The sequence below is a fragment of the Gymnodraco acuticeps genome, unplaced genomic scaffold (genome assembly GCF_902827175.1).
Source record: "Gymnodraco acuticeps unplaced genomic scaffold, fGymAcu1.1, whole genome shotgun sequence".
NCBI classification, from domain to species: Eukaryota; Metazoa; Chordata; class Actinopteri; order Perciformes; family Bathydraconidae; genus Gymnodraco; species Gymnodraco acuticeps.
The window spans coordinates 13378-35447 of NW_022990536.1; positions in this window are offsets into that span (position 1 = coordinate 13378).

Consider the following 22070-nt stretch of genomic DNA (forward strand, 5'->3'; position numbering starts at 1 on the left):
TGACCAATCCACGGACTTCCTCACACACTCAGTGCAAGCAGCTCTGCTGATGTCTCCTCCCTGGCTGCAGGCTGATAACAGACAGTTGGGATCGCGGCGAAATTCTCTCTGCAGACCCATTCTCTCTGCAGACCCGTTCTCTCTGCAGACCCGTTCTCTCTGCAGACCCATTCTCTCTGCAGACCCATTCTCTCTGCGGACCCATTCTCACAGCGTTTATCAACCCTTTTCTTACTCAATATCAAGCCACACTTATTGTTTGTACTTCGGCTGTGACTTTGTGTGTGCTCAGGGTGAGTTTCGCTGTGTTTCGCTGTGTATCGCTAAACAAGGAAACCACACCTCCACGGAGCTCAGCGCGATTCACAACGTCCCGACCAATCAGAGCACACTGTGCTCACAGGGAGGGTGGGGGCTGCAGCTATTGGAGCTACAACGAGCCGTTAAAGGCAGAGAGTGAAATTCAGTGAATACACGTAGTTTACTGAGATGCTCTGAGAAACCAATGTGAGTTTGGAAAATTGCACAATATAAATGTATTCTAGTAGACCTCAACAATGGAATTATGATCAGTGGAAATGGCCATGACATGGGACCTTTAAATAAAGACGCAAACACATGTATTGGATTTTCTTTTATGAACGTGCACGTTCATAAAAGAAAATCCAATAAGTACACATACATGGAACAACAATAAGTAGCATCAAAAAAAGTAAGCGATATATAAATGTAATGAGGAAATCTAAGACTATACTATATATATAATGTATCTTGCTATAGTTCTGGTCTTTGTTTTGGGCTATGGTTTCTTTGGGTTGTGTACTGAATTCGGCAAGATATCTAAATTAGAGGAAAGTGAAGACTTTCTAAATGACAAAATAAATGTCGCAATACTCCATCATTTCTTTAAGGGCATATCACGTTGTCGTGGAAACACTGAGCTAACATTGTTTTGTCAACAGGTGTTTCCGGGGTCAAGCCGTTTAATGTCAAGCTCAACTTTGAACAGACATGGACGAGAAGCGCTTGTTTCAATTATTATGATTTATAAGACTGTATATGGACCGTTCTTGTTAAAGTCACTCCGAGTGAAGAAATACATTGGTCCTGTGTTTATGAAACCCAAGAACTCACTCACACACTTGTTTGCAAAAGCAGGAAAGAGAGATCACAAGAGAACATTTAACAACCAATCTCCACCGTCACTTCCACTTCGATCTCATTAAGTGCACACAGGCCTTACTTTACTGTGTGTGTGTGTGTGTGTGTGTGTGTGTGTGTGTGTGTGTGTGTGTGTGTGTGTGTGTGTGTGGTCTAGGGGAATCATTACTTTTAGGGTGAAGACTTGGTTAGGGTAAGGGTTAGGGTTAGGATAAGTCTCCAGGAAATGCATGTAAGTCAATGTAATGTCCCCTGAAGTGGTGTATACATGGTGTGTGTGTGTGTGTGTGTAAATGCGTTGTGAACACGATCCAATAACCTGTTAATAGCTTCCTGGAGGCGGAGGAGCTCTGTTGATATTGAGGAAGGAGCTTGGTTGTTTACTCTCCACAACGCATGCTAACGGTTTACTGCTGACCTTTGTTTGTTTGTGTTTATTTTGTTGTCCTTGAGTTATCATCTGTGGGAACATTGTTGTCATATCTTAGATTGGTTTCTTAACATCTGATGGGATATCAGTTATCTGTCATGCGTCTGGTCTGAGCTTCTGAAAAACTATAATCTTTCATTTTGTTTGTTCATGTAAAAGGTCAGTTTACCCAAAATGTAGGATGTGTTTCCTCTTATCTCCAGGGTATCTAGCCGTGCCTGTTGTTGTCTTTTGTCAAGGATTTGAGCTATCATCCTTTTCTCTGATTAAAATATATCTGCGGTGTTTACAACATTGAAAACTGTTTATCCAGAAAAACAATTCCCCTGTTATTATGTGTTTAAAAACCAGGAAATAAAAAAAGGAACTCACCTTGTGATAAACCCGCTAGAGAAAAAGCATTTGAGCTCCATACTGTTTCAGAAATAATCCTTGATGTGGTTTAGAACAGGATGGCGTTTTATCACAGCAGAATTTAACTTTATCTCCGGTACAATTCTGATCAGGCATTAGCTCCGCCTCCTCTTCTTTCTTTTTTTAAAGCTAAGGACCCAAAATCTGCGTTTCTCTAACAGGGCTTCCAAAGAGGGGTATGAGCAGTAAGAGGCGTGGCTACAACGGTGATCTGTTTGATATTTTGAAAAACTTCACAGACATGTTTTGTATAGGTATGGCCCTACAATATATATTTCAAATATATGCTCTGTATGAATGGGTGAATGACATGTAGTATGTAAAGCACTTTATAAGTACAGTCCATTTACCATTTACTTTCTAACAAAGACAATTAAGTAAGTGAAGCGAGGCTGTCATTCAGGAAAAAAATTCTCTTAAAGCTATATAAACATTTCTGCTTTCAAAAGCTAATCATTGAACCTCCCCCCTCTTTGTGTTTACCATCATCTCACCCCACATGGTGAAGTTGTTTCGGCACAAGAAGGAAGACAAACATTATCTTTAGCTCCCAACTGAGTCAACAGACCTTCTTCTTCTGTTCTCTGCCGCTTCCTGTCTGTCCCTGAACAACCGGAGGATTATCTTTTTTTCAAAGGTATACAAGGGGGGGGGGGGGGGGGAGGAGGAGGAGGAGGAGGAGGAGGAGGAGGGAGTGGATAGAGAACGAAGAAGAAGAGGAGGAAGGAGACCTGACACTCACGCTTATTGAGTTACAGTGAGTCTCACTCTGAACTCAGGATATGGCCTTAACAATAATTGATTGTAGTTTATGTACTCTGCACACACACACACACACACACACACACACACACACACACACACACACACACACACCTGTTCAAATAGGTGCAGTAGGGACAGGTAAACAGTGAAACATGCACACTGTCCAACTAATAGCCCCTCTATTTGTTTTTTTTTATGTCACTGTTTGACTTTTCCACAACTGGGAAACGCCTCCTGTTTGCCAAAAGGGTTTATCAGCTGGCTTCCGTTGCCTCGCTCGTAAAACAAAACAGGTTTTCTCTGTTTTACATGATTTGTAGTTAAAGTTCTTACTGCTGATCTGGTGAAATTAAATCCTGGTTTTCCTAACACGTGCACAGGATGTTAAAGTCTAACACATACAGTATTTTATGATATGCACCTGGAGCTGAACTACGGTGAGAAACGGGAGATTATGTTTGACCTGCGTTAAGCATCCTAGCACACATATGTTTGGTGATATTAAATCCCAATGTCTTTGATTACATCCTAATTCAGGAAAAGAATGCTTTTAAGTTATTTTTGTGACATTGGACACTAAAATTATGAATTACAGTACAAAATAAGTCCTGGAAACTTAACGTGGACATATAATGCTATTTTTAAGCAATAGCATAGGTCTCAGATGTATACAAATATATAAAAAACATGTCTATGAAGTGTTTTGCTCAAAATACCAAACAGATCACCCATTCTAGCCATGCCTCATATCCCTCTATTTCACTTCCTGTTTCAAAAGTGCTGATTTGGGGTATAAAGCTTTAAAAAAGAAAAAATTGATTAAAAAAAAGGAGGGGTCTGAGCTCATGCGGGACCCGGCAGCTACTGTCTAAACTAAATGCTGCCGTGATGAAACGCCATATCATGGATTATCAAGGATTCTCTCTGAAACAGTTTGGAGCTCAAAGGCTTTCTCTCTTGCCGGTTATACCACAAGGTGAGTTCCTTTTTACTTCCTGCTTCTTCACACACATGCTCTCCAGTACAGGTTAGCTCTGAGTGTTAGCGATGCTAATGTAAACACCGACCATATTCCGTCCAAAACAGTCGGGCATTGTTTCTGATAGCAACGTTTCTGATTGGCCCGTGGGTCCACATTTCAGATATTACGTCATATCGGACACAAATCTGGATCGTTCCCCCGTTTTTAGAGATTTGGGTAAGGAGGAAAAGAGAGAGGGTTTTATTTCCTGACGCTGCGTGAGTTCCCCGACACACCGGGGACACATGTTTATGTATAAGAGACATCAACAAGTGCATTTTGCATGATAGGTCCCCTTTAAGAAATGCAGCTGCTTTGAAAGTCCTTCCTGCATAATCAGTACACTTAGTAATAAAAAAACAAAACATGAATTGGTTGTTTCCAGGTGAGAACTTTTTAGATAATACGGAAGTGTTTTTCCGTTCTCACACATATTCTAACATATTCACATCTATGGGCTCAGAACAGTCTCATAATACACACATGCACACAGATGGATTCACACTTCTATTTCATGATCCGCAAAATGATTCACACTTGTATTTCCGGATCCATACTTGTGTTTTTCAATGCACACACAAATGTGTTCCGTTTCATATACATGTAAATAAAATCCAAATACAGAAAAAAGTTTTACATATGTATTTTTGATCCTCACTTATTAGTTTCCCGTTTAAATCCCCTGAACCTGCAAACACAAACAGCTTTCTGTGCACGGATCGCTTTGCATTCGTGTGTGGGTTTTTTGAGACTCCCCTGACGGTCAGCCGATTCGTACTTGTAATTTTTCTATCTATAGCCAATCAGATGTCTCCTTCATTCTAAGCCAATCACATGAGCGCGCCCCCACGAGGGTAAGATTACTTCATATACGCATTTTGCGCAGTCCAGCTCGCTAAACAGAGGGCGGAGCATCAGGTGATCATGCAGCGTGTCTCTGTCAGACTCAGCAGCTGATCTGATCTCTCTCTCTTGCGTCCGGTTATACTTCACTCGCGTTTATGTCCATATCGATCAGATCCAGCTCTCCTCTCGGCCTTTATAGAGAGCACCGATCAAACTATTAAGAGTGAATATCGGCCGATAATGACCGGCGGGGCTCCCCCCGTTAACAGGTCACTGTCTAGCACTGGCTTCGTAGTGCACTGATCGATTAGGCTAAGCTAACCTGTAGCTGCTCCCTCCACACTCACAACAACTTTATAGAGACATAAATAAAGCAGCTGTATTCGCCATACAGGAAACACACATTTAAAACGGTGTTGCCTGCCGTTTTTGTGTACACAAGCATTCATCAATGGTTTGGAAAGTGGCGCTGTACCTTAATAATATAAAGGCTTGTATTTGCGTGCATTTCCTGTTCGGAAAGTGGCGCTGTACTGGAGTGGAGGGTGTCCTGACATTAGCGCCTGCAGGCAGGCTCCATTGACCTGTCAGCTCCGGACTGCGCAAAATGCGTACATGAAGCAATAACGTCATGAACGCAAGAAATCTACCCTCGTGGGGGCGCGCTCATGTGAAGACATCTGATTGGCTATAGATAGAAATAATTACAAGTACGAATCGGCTGACCGTCAGGGGAGTCTCAAAAAACCCACACACGAATGCACAGCGATCCGTGCACAGAAAGCTGTTTGTGTTTGCAGGTGCAGCGGTTTTAAACGGAAAACAAATATGTGACGATCAAAAATACATATGTAAAACTTTTTTCTGTATTTAGATTGTGTTTACATGTATATGAAACGGAACACATTTGTGTGTGTATTGAAAAACACAAGTGTGGATCCGGAAATACAAGTTTGAATCCTTTTGCGGATCATGAAATACAAGTGTGAATCCTTCTGTGCGCATGTGTGTATTATGAGACTGTTCTGAGCCCATACACATCTGGCATCGGCTGAATCATTCACTTTGTGTTATCATGTAAATGTGAGAATATTAGCATCAGCTGGCGATGGTTTCCATACGAGAAATGTGCATTACGGTTAGCTTTGTAAATGTATTGTAATATTGCTATGCTAGTATTCATTAATAGTAATAGTGATAAAACATGGTGATGTTGCAGATACATGAGATGTATATTCTAATGCTTGATTTCATTTTTTACAGAGCCTCTAGAATAAATCCAGATACATGTTATGAAAAACGGTAATTCACAACAAAAATGATTAGGAAATACATTAAAATGTTTCTCCTTTTCACCGTTAACCACTTCCTCCTGGGGTTTGCAGAATGTGTTTGCTGTATTTCATGCTATAGTAAATAATTGTTTAGTTATTGTTTGGCTACAAGTTTTATTGTTCTCTTGCTAGAACATTTTGAATGAACTGAAGTATCTGCTTATAAACTTCTCAACTTTAACCATCATTTCGGGATTAGTAGTCTTTGTTTGCTGCATTTCCCCTTGATATTTCTGCACATATCAAAGACACATTAAGTTCACTCAACCAGAGGAAAGTGATTTTTAGTGAGGGACACACAGCAGCAGCCTGATGCAGCGTGGCATGCTGGGACATCTTTGCAGCCTGGTCTCAGCTTTAAACACTCGTGGTGTGTTTTTACACGGCTTAGCGTGTTGAAAGCTTATCTCCGGTGAAAAGGGGGGAGCGTGGATACAAGTGAGGGAAGAGAGAGGGAGGAAAAAAAGCTGACTTCCGCACGGGGAAGGTTCAAAGGGACCTCCGCTCCCGTGTGATCTGTTTGTTGTCATTTGATCCCCGAGCTGGTTTTCCCTCTCTCTGCCTTCCTGTTCCCCTCTTTCTCTCACAGGAAACAGGGATGCATGTACACAAGGCCTCGCAACAGCTTCACCCTTTGCCTTTCCTTTGTGGGCCAATAAAATGTTATTTGTTTCTTCTCAAACTTCCTGCATCCTGGACACACAGTGTACCGAACCCCAAATAGTTTTACTTTCATAACAAGCGTGTGTTCATGCCAGCCTTACAGTGCACTAAGCCACACAAGGCGAGAGAAAGGTATTTCTTTACAGTTAAACCAGTCCTTGATAGGACAAAATAATTAACTTTGTTAAGCACTCTCTTCCTACTTGCATACCATCCTTTAAAGGTCCCATGTCATGGCCATTTCCACTGATCATAATTCCATTGTTGAGGTCTACTAGAATAGATTCACATTGTTCAATGTTCCAAACTCACATTGGTTTCTCACAGAATCTCTGTATAGTATGTGTATTCACTCTCTGTCCTACATGGCTTGTTGGAGCTCCTGCCCCCCCCCCTCCCTGTGAGCCCAGTGTGCTCTGATTGGTCGGGATGTTGCGGGGCTCGCTGCTGCGAGGAGCAGACAGGTTTCCGTGTCAGCGATACAGCGAGAACAAGCGAAACTCATCCTGAGCACACAAACACTCACAGCCGAAGTAAAAACAATAAGTGTGGCTTGATATTGAGTAAGAAAAAGGTTTATAACGCTGTGAGAATGGGTCTGCTGAGAGCATTTCTCCACGATCCCAACTTAGCAGCCAGAAAAACGTTTACCCATTTAAACAGTCGTGGTAGATTGTTTGTTTTAAACATCATAAATACACAAACAACAATGAATACTTACAGGTTGTGTACCCAAATCTCCCGCTGGTCCAAACAAAGTAGGAACAGCATCGTTCTTCAGTGCCCTACGCTGTACATATCCGGCATGAAAAGGTTTGTGAAGCTTTGTTTTGTGAAAGGCTGGCAGAGGGTGTGGCCTCTGGGTGTTCACACGTCACAGTACCCAGGAAGTAAACAATGGAAATGAGTAATCTCCAACGAGGCGTTCTGGGGCAGCACAGACAGGTCTTCTCTGTGTTAGAGTTTTACTCGTTACAGGGTGTACTTTGAGGGTTTGTGACTGCAGACCGTTTACATGCAGAAAAACCTTCATAACACACAAGGGGACGGGTGATAACCGGAAAAGCATGACATGGGCCCTTTAATATATTTACATAACATCAACAGTGACCATGAAATGTTTCTGCAGTTTGTGCCGCTAGACAGCTATCTTAATTTTCATCAGTCAAACAAGTCATAAAGACATGCATGTACTTTGGATACATTTGGTTGAAAATAGCCATTGTTTTGTGCGTCAAAGATGAACCTGGGTTAACCACAGCCATACACATTATTAACAGTCCACAGTTTTCACAGTTCTTCCCCTTTTTTTGTAAAGAGATGGAGATATTTGGATATAATTGCAGGCATAAGGACATGCTCTGATTGAAGCTTTGACAATACACCTTCTAAACGTAAACATTTGATCCCCAAAATAGGTTCAAATGAGCCACGGCTACTTTAGGGGGGAAATGTAGCTTTGATATTGGGAGTCGAATTACGTTGATAGGAGATTTTATCAAGCAAAGTACCTGAAGCTGAATTTTAGGTTAAAACATTTGACCTGAGTCCGACTTTAGTTTAAAAAAATGACGTTTAGGCACCTGGTTATTGACTCACTAAATAATACACTTGATATTATATATATATGACATGACAATACATCTTTGAATCTTGAATAACCAAAGAAAATCCTGCAGAAAAAACATAATCTCGATCCGTAGGACTTGAAATGCTTCTCACTTTGGACTATTGGTTGTAGTTATGTACAGCATTAATAATACAGCTTTGAAGGGAAGCTGTTCCAATGTTGTGTCATTAAAGCAATCAACATCTAGAGACCTGAAACTGTTTGGATTGCAAGACTCCTTTGCCGAGGCTGACCTCAATGTGAGCACTTGTGAAAAAAGGAAAAACACATCACACATTTGTCCGACTCCCTTCCCGTAAACGCTGCCGAGCTTCCGACATGGCTCAGTTTTCAGATGTTATTATCTTGTTCCTTTTTCTCTGGAATAGAAGGCCAAACGTGGGAACAGCCCGTCTCCGTTCCTCCGATAAGGAAGTGCTGGACTTCCTGGCATCTTGGCGTGTGATTGGTCCGGAGCCATGTGGGTCAAAGGTCACTCGAGGGGATCGAACATCCTTCCTGTCCGTCCACAACCTGTTTGGTGACTCTTGTTTATCTAATTCACAGATTGGACACTTATATGGAAATATAAGAAATGGTATATTTAGTTTCAGAGGATTTCTGGAGAATCATTCAGTATAATCCCTGTGTGTGTGAGTGTGTGAGTGTGTGTGTGTGTGTGTGTGTGTGACCCCAGTGGATTCTAAGGAACATATATTTACGAGATGTGACATCTGGGATGTGGGTGGCATCTCCGACTGTCATATCCTTTTAACCCCACACACACACACACAATGTTACTTGTTAGACACTTTTATCGACTTACATACTCAATACTGTGGACAATCCCCACAGGAGCATTTTGGGGTGAAGTGTCACAACGACATGCTGACTGCAGTGGGGTTTGAACCTGTGACCCCCTGATCCCAACACCAATGCACCAGTTCACTGCGCCACAGCCTCACATACACACACACACACACACACACACACACACACACACACACACACACACATCGTTCTCTTTTCTAACCATCTTTTTCACTTTATTAGTAATGGTCTCTTTTAGTTTTGAGCCTATACAACTTATCATTTTACTAACTACACTAACGTACACCGTCACTAGTTGATACATATTCAAAAGCACCATAATGTTGCCAACACTTCAGAGACTTTGGGCCCAAAATCCTATGCAAAAACCACAAGGAGCCAAGTCTGTATTCACAAGTGTACCTTAAATGGACATAGTCAAACCTCAATGCCTTTTCTCTGTGTTCATCACTGGCAGAGCATGTCTGAACAATACCTGCCAATGTGTCCTGCAGCCAGCGCGTGTGTGTGTGTGTGTGTGTGTGTGTGTGTGTGTGTGTGTGTGTCCACCGTGATGTGTTCATGACGTCAGGGGCTGGCAGAGAAACTGCATCAAGGTACGTTTCATTTTTTCGTCTCTTCTCGATCTACAAGTATCTGAAAATGCGTCCTGTTCTTTCCCTGACATTTACCATAACTGCTTTATTTCTGTGGTAATTATTTTGTATTCGGATTTTCAAATTATAAGATATATATGATTTGATTTGAGCGCCTGTCCCTGAGTGTTGCTCTTCTGAAGAGAGGATGTCAGGAGATAACACTTCCCCATCACAGCAGGTCACGTTTATTGGTGCCATACAGGATATGGAGATGCTGTCAATCCAAGGCTTTATGTATTTATATGCATACAGGACCAAGGGTGTAGTTTAGATGGGCTATGACATAATTAGAATTACACATGTCCTGATATTAGTGTTTATTTTCATGTTTCTTTAAAATAATAGTCAGAGAGTATAAAATCAACTAATTGGAAGATAAAGAATATTACAAATATGAAAGCCCAATAATCCACATTTCCTTTAAAGTGTGGCTCAGAGACCCAAACCCCCCAGCTGGGAAGCACAGTAGAAGAACGTGATTGACATTTTTGTATTTTCTTTTTTAAACAGGACATCCCTTTCCAATTTGAACTAATTCTTGTTTATTTCACCTTCTTTTATGGCTCCATCTTCTTCACTGATTGGATTGAGAGGACTCAACCCACTTCTTTCATTCTACTGTTTCTACTCCATGCAGTCAAACACCAATGTGAAACAGTTCAAAGCAAAATTCAAGGAGCAGGATTGTTACTCATACTCCCTCATTAGATCTTTACCTTCCTTTGTAGCACGCAGCAAGTCACCAACATTTAGAAAAGATATGGAAGAGTCCCCAGCAAAGACACCATTTACCTCTGTTTGTGTAACGCAGGGGTGTCAAACTCAATTTCATCGCGGGCCACATTTGCATAAAGGTTGCACTCAAAGGGCCGGTTGTAACTATATAAATATATAATATATATATAAAATAATGTATTATATTACATTATTGCCTCTGAATTGGATCATTTTCGGATAGGATAATAACTTAGTAATTAACTACGTCTGAAAGCAGAAGTCCACGGCAAATAATTGCAAGTCTCTTCAGTGTGCATGTCACAAAACGAGATGCATTGTGGGACATGTAGTTTATGGGCAACGTGCTTCTGTAAAGTGGCATGTAACCGTATAATAAACGTATTATATTCTTTTGCAAGCTCTTGCGGGGCCGCATAAAATGAAGTCGCGGGCCGGATATGGCCCCCGGGCCTTGAGTTTGAGACCCCTGGACTGTAACGTTTGCTAAAAAGTATTGATTTACTGAACAGTTTAAGGAACGTCTGAAGACTTTTGAGAGAAGTGTTTACACATTGCTTTTGGGACTCCACGTTTTTGTTTTGGTTGGCATTCTCCTCCTTTTAATGACTACTCACAACGAAATCCTCCTCACGATCTTACAATGAAACAACAATAACCTTTCACAGCTCTGAGGTCTGTGTGCGCGAGTGTTTTGGAAAAGCCCGACTTCCTCAACATCCACTCCGAGCCTCTAATCTAGCAGCCTGCCAAAGAAAAGTGTTACCCCAAGAACACAACACAGACCCCCCCCCCAACTCCCCCCCTCGCTCCCTATAATCCCCACCAGGTGTTGGCGAACTCAAACCCACACTCTCCCCCTCCTCCCTCTCCTCCTCCTTCCACCTTTTCATCATCCCTCCATTCTTCCGATACAGACTTCTCTCTTTAACTTGCAAGGAGAAAACCGTGTATCCGGCAAGCTGTTGTTCCCTATCCTTTTTTCTATTCAGGTCCATCCTTCTTGCCCCCCTCTCGCTCTTCTCTGCGCTCCTTCCACCCTCCCGGATGTCCATCTGTCAGCATGTCTCTCCCCAGACTGGAGAAAGGGAGGAACGAGAGGAAGGAGATGACAGAATAGAGAAAGCGAGAGGGGCAGCCAAAGGGCTCCGATGAGTCGGCCCTCTCTGTCACAAATGGCTCCTATCTTCTTCCTGAAAAGATAAACAGGAATTTTTATTTGTTTAAAAGTGAACGCCCGAGCACCTTGGTTCGCCAGAGACAGAACACCCTGAACCTGGAGTCCTTCTTTGAAGTTTTATCTGATGGTTGGCCAGTCTTTGCAGATACAAACTGTTCACAAAGTAGGGCTGCTCAATTATGGGAAAAATCATAATCTCGATTATTTGGGTCAATAATTGTAATTGCGATTATTAAATAATAAAAAAAATAATCGTTTTATTTCGATTACGTTGTTTTCGTAATCGTTGCCAGCCATAATCGTAATCGCGATTAAAATACGATTCATTGAGCAGCCCTATCACAAAGGGCTTTTTCGTGAAGCCATGCTCTGGCGAAAGCGTGATCTTCCCATGTGGAGATGAGTGTCTTCTCCCGTTTTCTTCCTCTGAGGCCTTGATTTCACGCATCATCAATCCTGACCTGTGTAACCCAATGAGAGCCCTTTGTTCTTTACATCAAAGAGGTCCCGGCGGACCAGAGATCAATCAGCGATTGATAGCAGAGCGGATTCCACCCGTTTGGAAAGCCATCAATACCGTGACCAAACCAAAGTCTCTTCCTCTCTAAATCCCAAGACAACCATATTCCTTCACCAGTCATCCACATGGAGATTTGATTACCACAAATTCTTCTTTTTATTTGGCTTATTCGTCCTACATGAACTCACTGAGCTCTCCAGCTTTTTCTGGTTTTTCAGCAATGCATTTTGAGTTTCAGTTGCATAACATCTGTCTCTATAGTCGTTGATAAAACACCAGCATTTTCATTTCCTCGGTACAAAGCATTTTGAATCCACAACAACAGTCATAACAGAAAAAACATGTAACTTAAATACAGACTTGTGTTGTGTCTCTAACCAAGGAGTAAAATGCCAAGAGGATTAGACTGGACCTTAAGTACAGTTTCCAGTTATACAGTTATTTGTAATTTCGATTCCTGAAATGTGTTAAAATATGCACATATTTAATGAGATAATGGTTCATTTTCATATTTAAATATGCTATTTCAGAAAACTTGTAATACAAAAGACAATTGCCTTATTGTAAGTAATTAACTGGAGAAATTTCTAGCTGATACCTTTAAGTTAAAAAAAAAACCCTATTCACCTGGGGTGTCTCGCCTTAAGACTTATGAGCTGTTTTTTATCTGGGGCAGGGGGGTCAAACTCAATTTCATCACGGGCCAGATCAGCATTATGGTTGCACTCAAAGGGCCGGTTGTAACTTTAAGACTATATAAATATACATATATAAATATATTTTTGCCTCTGCATTGGATTATTTTAGGATAGGGTAATAACTTCATGATTAACTACGTCTGAAAGCAGAAGTCTAGGGCAAATAATTGCAAGTCTCTTCAGTGCGTATGTCACAAAATGATTTAAAAAGAAAAGTCAAATTCTGGAAAAAAACTATAAATAAAAAAAAGAAGTGACATTTTGAAGAAAAAGTAACATTTTGAAAAAAAGTCAAATTCTGAGAAAAATGTAAATTCTAAGAAAAAGGCATATTTTGAAGAAAAAAAGTCTAATTCTGAGAAAAAAGTCAAATTTGAGATGCATTGTGCTACATGTAGTTTATGGGCAACGTGCTAATACACATGATATTCTTTGCAAGCTCTTGCGGGCCACGTAAAATGAAGTCATGGGCCGGATTTGGCCCACAGGCCTTGAGTTTGACACCCCTGATCTAGTTCCTCCTGTCCTGTCTTTACCCAGAAAGCCTTGCTGTTTTACCACGGACTGTCTCTCTGCTAAACAGGCAGTGACCTCACGACCTCACAGTCGCTCTTCCTGAACAGAGATGGGAAATGGCAAAGGAGGCCTGTGTTGTGGCTAAGTCGTGATCAGGCGCCAGGAAGGCAGGAAGTGAGTTTATCACATAAACACTAAAGACTCAGCACTTTTAAGCGAGACACAGAACGTTTTGTTCACTTGAGGCACGTAAACAGTCAAAATAATAATGATAAGCAAATCAGTTTTGATGGGCGGGAGGCACTGTGAGTACCCAGGCAAGCCCAAAGTGTTTTCTTGAAACTAACGTCACTCACTCAGTGGTGTAGATAAGTGAATACGTTGGTGAGATAACATAATTATAAGAAAGAAAATGTAGCACTATTTTATTGTGGCTGAAAAGCGTGGGACCCAAGTTGCACTTAATGGATAATAAGCGTTAATCACAGGTGTTATTAAATAGTATTCAGACATTATTAAAGTCATTATTTACACCTGTGATTTTTCCACTGTGATAAGTGCCTTCTATCAGCAAACTAAAAGCTTAATCTAAGCAGGAACAGAGAGCAGAATCAATCATTTACAGGAGAAGAGAACACCTTATTGTATTGACATTAGCTGGCTTCCAAGTGTTAGTACAGGGTTTGATATTGATCAAAATGTAGGCTTTTAATGGGGGCATTGGCATTGGTTATAATTTGACAAGGATACACGCATAAGGCATCAAAACAAAGGTCTTATAAGGCAACCCTAAGTTGTTTCAATGTGTAATTACTTGGAGCGTGCAAGAGGGGATTCATAACATGAGAGTTTTACTAACTTAACATTTTCTAAATTGTTTTCTTTCTGTGTCCGTGTCTATGAGGCAAGGCCATTTTATTTATATAGCACCTGTCAAAACAAGGCAATTCAAAGTGCTTTACAAAAATGAAATGCATTAAGAGCATTAAGAAACAGTGCCGTTGAAACATATTATAAAATGACATTTAAAACAGTCAAGAAAAATGAAAAAATACAAGAATATTAATCTTTGGCCTTTAAACCAATTTTCTTTTACCTGTAGAAATGTTACGGCACAGACATGTGTAATATGATTACACTTTGACATCTCGCCAGTCAACTTAAAGGTCACATGTCATGGCCATTTCTACTGATCATAATTCCATTGTTGAGGTCTACTAGAATAGATTTAGATTGCTCAATGTTCCAAACTCACATTGGTTTCTCATACAGCATCTCTATATAGCATGTGTATTCACTCTCTGTCCTAAACGGCTTGTTGGAGCTCCTGCCCCCCCCTCCCTGTGAGCCCAGTGTGCTCTGATTGGTCGGGACGTTGCGAGGCTCGTTGCGAGGCTCGTTGCGAGGCTCGTTGCGAGGCTCGTTGCGAGGCTCGTTGCGAGGCTCGTTGCTGCGAAGAGCGGACAAGCTTCCGGGTCGGCGATACAGCGAGAACAAGCGAAACTCATCCTGAGCACACAAACACTCACAGCCGAAGTAAAAACAATAAGTGTGGCTTGATATTGAGAAAGAAAAAGGTTTATAACGCTGTGAGAATGGGTCTGCTGAGAGCATTTCTCCACCATCCCAACTCGTCTATTACCAGCGTTCAGGGAGCTCTATGCAAGTCAATGGGACTCCCTGTTAGTTAGCCAAGGGGTCCTGGGGTGTAAGGTGCTCACATGGGCCAATCCGGTCATTTGTTGTTGATCTGGGTGTTCACACGTCACAGAACCCAGGAAGCAAACAATGGAGAATGAGAAATCTCCAACGAGGCGTTCTGGGGCAGCATAGACAGGTATTTTCCGTTAAAAGACCTGTTTACATGCAGAAAAACCTTCACAACACACAAGGGGACGGGTGATAACCGGAAAAGCATGACATGGGAACTTTAACTAATTAAAAACAGGGGAAGCATTCTTACGCATCTCTGTTTCTCTTATACAAAAAGTTGAAACAGTCATCCTCAGCATCCCATCTGCCCACAGTTCTGCTTCACTTTCTCCCCTCATATAACCCATACTAAGACATATGTGACTGTGGTACAGCAACTCTCACCCCTCCTGTGCTGGCACCCTGATGTAATGAAGTTGGTGACGTTTGATATTTAGCTTCCCTGGCTGAAGGGCTTTGTGCTTAAAGATCAAATGCAAAGCTTTTTGTATAATTGCCAGTACAATCGAAATCATATAGCTACAACACTATCTAAGATATTGCAGTATTAAAATCGGAGATAATATGAGTCTGGCAATGCGCAATATTAATTTTGTTCAACCCCCAACACCAAGTCCGACGATTTATTTTCTCCGCCGCAAGATGGCGGCGCGTGACGTCAGATGTGCCAAACATATTTCCACCTGGCTTATCAATCACAGCGGCTTCCGCCGATAGTACAACTAGTTTTGTCTATCATGTCTGATTCTGAGTAGACTATAGACTAAAAGCTTTAGGAATCCAAACTATAACATATAATAAGTACCCTGTATCAAGATTGATGCAAAACAAGTGAAATTTGACCTTTTTAGAGAGGTTTAGAAAAATAAAGTCCAGGCGCTCTGAGTGAGCCTCTGAATTAGCCCCGAGCGAAAAATGCTCGCAGCGGCTCACAGCGGCTTCCGCCGATAGTACAACTTAGTTTCGTCTATCATGTCTGATTCTGAGTCGGAGGCCACCCAATATCTGGAGTATGTTGTCGACATCCAACCATATCTATACGAGCCTCTGATGTCGAAGAGGAAATACAAGGAAACGTCACCTGATATCACCGATGAAAGTGCTGATGGCGATGATTCAAGTTCGCCATCTGAGGAAGAGGCCGAGGGTGCTGAGAATTGGTGTAGATGTGGAAACTGCCAGACCATGCCTACAAGCCGAGAAAACAAGTGCTGCCACAACTATGGGAAAGTGAAGGAAGAGATGGGAGAAGAAGTCTGCATCACCGACTGTAGGACGTTCGACATTTTCCGTTATGAGTGGAGGAGCGATGAATGAGCTGCAGATAAACTACAATGCTAACAGTGAATTAGCCCCGAGTGAAAAATGCTAACCTATCACTCCTAGCGCCCTTATTACTTATCCTAGCTCCACATCCAACACATTGTTTATGATCGTAAAGACACAGAATCTAACGGTGCCCACCTCTATAAGCAATAAAACTGCAATTCCGTTATCTGCGTTATCTGCTGTGCTCCGTGCGCTTTGAAATCTAATCAAAAGTTGTTTACCTCAATTATTTGGCGTTTCTGCATCGCCCGGCTCTTTCGTTCTTTCAGTGGTTTCTTGTGCTGAAATGTGGAGGGGACGGCTCCGGGTTTCAGCCTCCGACGTGCTATTAATGCTTCTCCACCAACAGACTTCATGATAGCAGGATCAACGTCGTATGCATCACACGCGAAGTGGTCAGAACACAACTTGCTCCATTTTGTCGGTTGCCATCCAACACGATTCACTAACAAAATCCATTTTTCGCGGATGATTTGGACTTTGGGAAATGCATGTAAAACTCTCCCAGATCCCGCACCGTTCGTACAACAAAAAGCTCAACAATAACCCATGTTAATTCAGTTTTATTTTCGAAAAACATGTGACCGAGACTGCCGAGTCGGGATATTTGGTCCAGAGACTGTTTGGCCACTATTACGTCATGCGCGCGGAGGCTGCTGGGAATTACATGTCAGAAATTCAGACGGCTTTGGGTCGAGTTTTGGATCAATAAAAAGCTTTTTTTTGGGTGTATTATCTCGATTTAAATAAAATAAAAAATACAGGCAGTCTTAAAAACAACATTTCTATAAAAATGTAGCATATTTGGAAGCTTTGCATTTGATCTTTAAGAGGCATTAGCAGCAGGGAGATCCTTTAAGACGATGCAGAGACCGTCAGGCAGCTGGCCCTACGCAGGCTGACGGGATAAAGGAGCCAGGGGGTTGTGGCTACACATAACATCACTTTATTTTTAGTTGATGCTTTTATTCAACTTACAATGAACATACAAATTCAGAACACCAAGAAACCTGCAAGTACAATTGCTTCAAATAAGCCAAACCATTGTAAGTGCTAGTGCATTATTTTCAAATGAGCTAAAACGTACACTGAAATGTATTATGTCAACAGATTTCACATCACTGTATTAGTTTAGTTGAAAGCAATACTATTAAGTTTAAATAAACAATATTTGGTTCAACTTAATATTATTGATTGCATCTAACCTAATACAGTTATGTGGAATCTGTTGACATAATACATGTAATTAAAGTCAATGTTTAAGTTTATTCAGTGTATAGTACAACACTTTTTGTGTTTGTGCAACCTAGTCTCACTAGTTAATTGCCAATGGTGCCAAATCAAGTCTCTAGTTATAGTCACAAAATTAATCTATTGATTCGTGTTCACCACAGAACGGTTTTAAAAGCAATGTAAATAATAACAAATTAGAAGGAAAAAAAGATTTGAAAAAATACAGATTTCAGTATTCTGAGGCTCTGAGCCATTTCTTTTCCTCGCGGACGGCAAAAAAAGTCCGACATTATACAATTTAAAATAAAAACAATAATCGTGGCTTGATATTGAGTAAGAACATGTTTTTATGAACCACACAGCTTCCGGTCTTTACTACCAATAGAAATACATTGCTTTTAAAATCGTTCTGTGTGACACGAAAAAAATGTGAAAATCGTGTTGTTGAACACGAATCGATAGATTAAATTAATTTTGTGACTATTACACGAAATGCCGTGAGACTGGGTTGCTTTGTGTGTGTGTAATGGCCATGGTGCTTTCGAAACATACGTGTTTTCAGTCTGCGATAAAGACTTTCTGCGCCCCTGATATCCAAGGGGAGCTCATTCTGGAGCCAAGATGGCATGTTTTTATACAGGGGTCCCACTTGCAATGAGGTAGCGAGCCGATTGGCCGATGCAGCGCGTAATGTACATGTTTAGGGCTGAACGATTAATCGATTTTAAATCGAAATCGCGATTTTAAATGATGCGATTATCAAATCGCAAAGCCTGCGATTTTTTAAAACTTTTTTTACAATTTTTTTTTACAAGTGTTTTTGAAAGTGCCTGCCCTTTCCAAATGGCTTCCAATGGAGCTCTCCTAGATGGTTTGGTGAAACCATCTGAGTCAGGTTAGTAATGCTCCATCACATGTTTCTATTACAGGGTGAATCTTAAACTGAAGCTTGACTTTAAAGCAACCCAACGGAAGTTTCATGTAAGTTTAGTTCTTTCACTCGTAGCTCGGGCTGCGGGGTGCTAGAGACGGGAGCACGTTGATACGACCTTCCTAGCCGAAGTTATGGCCGCATTTTACAATACACTTCCGTTGGGTCGCTTAAAAATAAATATCGCAATTCGAATCGCAATATTTGTCAGAAAAATCGCAATTAGATTTGTTCCCAAAATCGTGCAGCCCTATACATGTTGGAGAGAATGATTTCACCATGTCCTGGATGTAAGAAGGAGCAGAACCAATCGCAGCACAGTAGGCTAATACAAGTGTCTTGAGGGTTTGCCAGCACTACCACCTTGTTTAGATCTCATATAACTGGTAAAAGGTTAGAGGTGGAAATTCTGCACAAATGCTGAGGGTTAGGGGTTTGGCTGTTCAACCACAGTGGGAATGGAAATATGTGTTTGTTAGAAGATATGTGAACGGAGGGGAATGCACATGTGACCTTCGACTGGTGAATATGACGCATGAATAACTATAAAGGGGGCTGTTTATAGAGTGGAATTAATCCTTGAGTGCACCTCAATTTACGTACTGATAATGGCGCGGTGGTTGATTTTATTGAACTGTACACAGACTTGTGTGTGTGTGAATGTGTGTGTGAGGCTGCACGTGCCTGGCTGATATGGCTCAGTGTGGTGACAGTTGGTGGCCCAGGTTGCCGAGCGGTGACAGTGGAAATCGCTGCGTTTCGGGCATTAGGGTAACGGCTGCTGACTCTTAGTGTACGACAGCCTGCTCCGTGTGGTGGTGTGTCACTGTCAAAGCTGCTGGAGTGCATAAAGTAAAACGTGTGGATTTAAACCCAAAATGTCTGTACTGCAGCTCTCGATGAGCTAAAGAAACACAAAGCAAAGATTTGTTGTGGTCAGGTGACTTAAAAATGAAATAATACGGTAGTTAAATGCACTTTATCGCAGTTTAATGTAGTTTTTTTCCAATTTTGTATTGTTTAGACCTGTTTTTATCAATGTTAAGAAAAGGTTTTGGGGAATATAATAAACAATAATAGAAGAATAACAATTAAAACACACTAAAAACAACACAAAGCCGTACAATTGAGTTTCAGGACAACATTTGAACCCTGTGCATTGTGTTTGGTTACACTACTACACTAATACCATATGTGCCAAAGCCAATTTAGCCACCAGGAGATTGATGATGTTCCAACTAACAAAGTACCAATTCTACCACAAGACTCTAAAGAACAGGTTAAACTGACAGCTTATAGAAATGTGTGTTCAATATTGTTCAAACAAGGTTTCCTCAGATATGCTATTCCAAAGCTAAGCTGCTCTAACTCCAAACGTTGGATTACCATTTCGCCTTTGATCTCAGCTTTGGAACAGATAAGCGGAGACCACATCCTCTTAGCTGAAGCAAATGAAGCACTCTTTTTAAAACCCCTAAGTTATTGTTTATCTTTAGGAGCGTGTAAGACGGCTGGCTTTGAGTTCCTTGAAGCTCATTTCTCTTTCCCTGCCGCTCACTTGGTCAAAGGTCGTCTCTTGTGCTAATTGTTCCAAAGGGGATGGATTGGAGCCAGGCCTTCTCTCCTGGACCGACTCCAGACAGATTAACAATGGAGACCCTGAGTGTGTGTGTGTGTGTGTGTGTGTGTGTGTGTGTGTGTGTGTGTGTGTGTGCACGTGCGTGCGTGCGTGCGTGCGTCAGCCTGGGTGGCCCACCGCTACGCCACATATTGTGGGGGGTAAGGAGGTCAAGTCAACCAGTCACTTCTTGTTTTGATGTATAGAGCAGACGCCATAGATTTTGTGGAGATAAAACGTGTTATAACACAAACAAATAAATAAACACACGGATAATGATGTGTTATTGTTGAGTAAATAACAGTGTGGTTTAGAAAAGAATACAAATTAGAAGGAAAAAATGATGAAACAATACAGATGTCAGTTTTCTGAGCCCCTACTCTCTCCCTAACTGACGGCAACAAAAGTCCGACATTATACATTAAAATAAAGAAATAAAAACAATAAGTGTGGCTTGATATTGAGTAAGAAAAAGGTTGATAAACGCTGTGAGAATGGATCTGCGGAGAGCTTTTCTCCGCGATCCCAACTCGTCTATTACCAACGTTCAGGGAGCTCTATGCAAGTCAATGGGACTCCCTGATAGTTGGAAATCGACGCTAAAGCCCCCCCCCATGCGTTTGATAGTGACGCCAAGGGATCCTGACATAACGTCAACATAGGCCGAGTTGGGAGTGAGAATGTGTTTAGGTGTATAGAGGTCTATGATAAAATGACGATTATTCTCACTTGATTTAATACCTTAGTAAACATCGTAAACATACGTTTATAGACTCAATAGCAAGTTAAAGACTTCTAGTAGTGTAGTTAACGTCCTAAAGTTTCAGGTTTGAGCACCTATTTCCAAAAAAGCACTTGTTTAGGGCGGTGGTGGCGAATTTGATAGGGACTTGGCTTGGCAACTGGAAGGTCACCAGTTCAAGTCCCGGCAAGACCAAGTGCTACTGAGGTGTCCCTGAGCAAGGCACCGTTCCCCACACTGCACACTGCTCCTAACACTAGGATGGGTCAAATGCAGAGAAACCATTTCCCCACGAGGGATTAATAAAAGTCCATCTTTTTCTTTTTTCTTTTGTTTGTATCGACGCAACATAACGCTTCATAAATGTATTTGAGGAGACTTTCACATCATTTAAAAATCATATAGCACATTCACCTCCAAGTGCACTCAGGCATGTTTTCTACCTCTGGTGTATCCCACTAACCAGATGCTCATAGTAATAATTGCAACAGCGGCCTAATTACAGGGGCCTCCTCACTTAAGGTCACACAACAAGCAGCAAATCAGCAACAAACAACCACATAATGGCCCTCATCCTGCTCACCATCCCATCATCCCTCCTCTGGGGGGTCATTACCCACGATGCTTCAGGGCCTCCTTCCTTTCCCAGTGTTTACCACATTCCTCCCATTCTTCAGCCATATTTTGCATGGGAAGCTCCAGACCATGCGAGAATATGTGTGTGTCTGTGTGTGTGGGTCTGAAACAGCTGTCAGGGAGTGAGGGGTTCATGTCTGAACTTGTCTGAACTCGACTCATTTCCTGAAGTGTGGTTGGCGTCTGTAAGGAGGCGAGATTGCTGGGATGTTATGAAGGTCTGAGGGAGGAATGCAACAAACTCAGACTTCATCATCTTCAATCACGCGGAGATTGTTGTCTTTTGTTAAGAGTCTCAATACAGGCATCTATTTGTCATCATAGAATTACCTCTAGACGTTAGTTTGAGCTAGACGTAGACGTAGCGCCTAAATTGCAGTTTTTCATTTGAAATGTATTCAATGGAAATGTTACTGACTTTCTTAAAAACCAATCCAGGTGTTGTCAGTGTCAGCGAAAGTATTGACTCACAAGCTTTGATTCCTCAAAGTATTTTTTTTGGAGGGT